Below are 2,500 nucleotides of genomic sequence, written 5' to 3' on the forward strand. Positions count from 1 at the left end.
ATCCATATTTCCTTACAAATCCAATTAATTCCTCTACAATTCTGTTGTGCCTCTTTATTCGCATGTTCTTTACAAAGGGGCACCAACCAGAAATATGAGCAACAGTCTCAGAAGTTTCTTCACACCTTCTACAATTCTTGATGTTGAAAGGTCTTCCATACGTCAGTGATGCCCTCGTTGGATAGAGGTTAGCTCTTAATAGCAGCGAACTTATCACTTTAGACGATTTCATGTGCTGTATCCTCTGTAACCAACTATTTGAGATGTTATCATTCTTATAATAATGAATTCCTGCACCTTGGCAGGGGAGGGTTATCCACTTTTGCATCTCCACCGTTCTCCAATTTGCATAATTTGCACTCCCGTATTCTTCCAAACCATCTTCGTCTTCATCGCTATTCACGACTATATCCCTTTCCTCTGATCCACAAATAATCTCTGGGTTCCAGATGTTTTCCATTACTCTTAGTTTACTCAACTTCCGCATTCGATCCTTCAAGCTACTTCCGGCAAATTTAAATGACGCATGTAGCACCCCATCTTCCGACCTCAGCAGCGATCCAAACTTCCTCATAATCGAAATCGGGATAAATATCGCTAAACGGTTTATGGCAAGGCCTCCATCTCGAGACTTGGCATATAAAATGCCGTCTGTGATGGATTGTGGTAGGTGTAAGATTTCTTTGATCGCGTTCTTAATAATACCATCCAATCTCTTTAAATAATTCAGAGAAACCTCTGATAAAACCAAATAATAAAATAGCCTCGGGATAAAATATGTTTTTAAAATTTCAATCTTTTGAACGGGCTTCAGGGATGAACCTTTTAAGTTCCCTATCCATAGTTCTAGTTGGTTTTCCCAATTGGCCTTGCTAATCCCCAACCAGGGGTCAATTTTGGCCCCTAAATATTTATCAGTGGTCCCTGGCTCAATAAATTGAATCTCCCGATCTTCAAATTTCCAATTAGGCTTATCATTATAAATAAAGGACTTGTTCTTGTGACTAAAATAGAACCCTTTAGTTTTTTTTAATATTAACCTCCAGTCCTGTGTTCCGACAGAATCTTTCAACTAATCTAAGATTAAATACCATACCCTCATACATCTCACTAATTAGGGCAATATCGTCAGCAAATGCCAACGTTGCACAATGGCAATCCTTCCCACCTTCGTCCAGGAATATCCCCTTTTGTTTCTCTTCAATCGTACTAATCAGCGGGTCCATAATTATATTAAATAAAATTGGCGATAAAGCATCGCCCTGCTTAACCCCGCATAAAATCGGAATATTGTCGGTTTTACAATTAAAACCCTCGATCTGGGTAAAATTATTTTCATAAAGATCCTTAACTAGTTGTATAAACACTCCCGGGAGCTGGAGTCTTCTAAGAGCTGTCACAATCAGTTTGTGTCCCACTGTGTCGAAGGCTTTGGCTAAATCTACAAAAACTATTGCAAGATCCTTCTTCTTATATTTTGCCCCCTTTATTATATTTTCTAGAATCTTAATATTCTCCTCGCACCCTGGGACTCCCGTCATAAATCCTTTTTGTCTTTTATTCAAATTGATAACCTTACTCAATCTATTAGCCATAATTTTGGTAAAAATTCTTAGTAACATTGGACCAATAGTAATTGGTCTCCAGTTGTTAATATCTAATAGTTCTTCCTCGTTGTTACTTTTTGGGATAAGTACGGTCCTACTAATCTTCAACTGATCTGGTATCCTGCCCGAGGCCACCCAGATTGAGTACAGTCTTGGCAGCAGCATATTGTCCTTATTAAAAATTTTAATAATGTCTCCCATTGTCATCCCATCGGGACCCGCAGCAGTCTTGATGTCCATCGCCTTAATGGCACGGTCAACATCTTCTACCACTACCGGTCCCGTTAGAACTGCAAACTGGGATTCCTCTATCTGATTATTATACTTAGCAAAGCCCCTCAAATTATTCTTCTCATTGACCTTTGTTAATTTACCCTTAAAATAGTCTTCTAAGTCTTTCTTTTCTAAGGGGCACTTACTTCTACCCGGAGCCCCCATTAGGGTTCTAGCTAAGTACTGGCGTTTGGTTTGAAAAAGGACCTGCATTTCTTTAAACTTTCCTTTTTTCTTACCATATCTACTTGTTGCACCATTAACCTTCTTATTCTTCCTTACTTCACTATCCTTTGATTTAACATCTGTCCGTTTATTCTGTTTAGTCTTATTGCTAGTGTTTTCTTTATTCTTCTTCTCTATCTTATTTAGGATCATCTTCATAATCCTTTCATACTCATTTTTTCCCTTTTTATTCCTACCCAGGTTTACTTCAATTAAACTAAGTAGTTCATCCACTGATCCCTCCGGGCAATCCAAGTTGTTAACATCGTTATGGGTACTATCTATTCCTTCCTGTGACCTATCCACAATCTCGTTACTTTCCTCTTCTTCCTCATCCATATTACTATTCAGTAATATCTCTTCATCTACTTCAGTCTTTTTATCATTCATTTTAG

At 38.2% G+C, this 2,500-nt stretch overlaps 1 pseudogene; it reads right to left on the reverse strand.

The window, feature by feature from the left end:
- LOC148137524 (28S ribosomal RNA) overlaps positions 1-2,500 on the reverse strand; it is an 8,540-nt pseudogene that overhangs the window by 1,972 nt on the left and 4,068 nt on the right.

The sequence above is a fragment of the Chiloscyllium plagiosum genome, unplaced genomic scaffold (genome assembly GCF_037043375.1).
Source record: "Chiloscyllium plagiosum isolate Xiang-an unplaced genomic scaffold, Cpla_swu_hap1 HiC_scaffold_43, whole genome shotgun sequence".
In the NCBI taxonomy this organism is placed as follows: Eukaryota; Metazoa; Chordata; class Chondrichthyes; order Orectolobiformes; family Hemiscylliidae; genus Chiloscyllium; species Chiloscyllium plagiosum.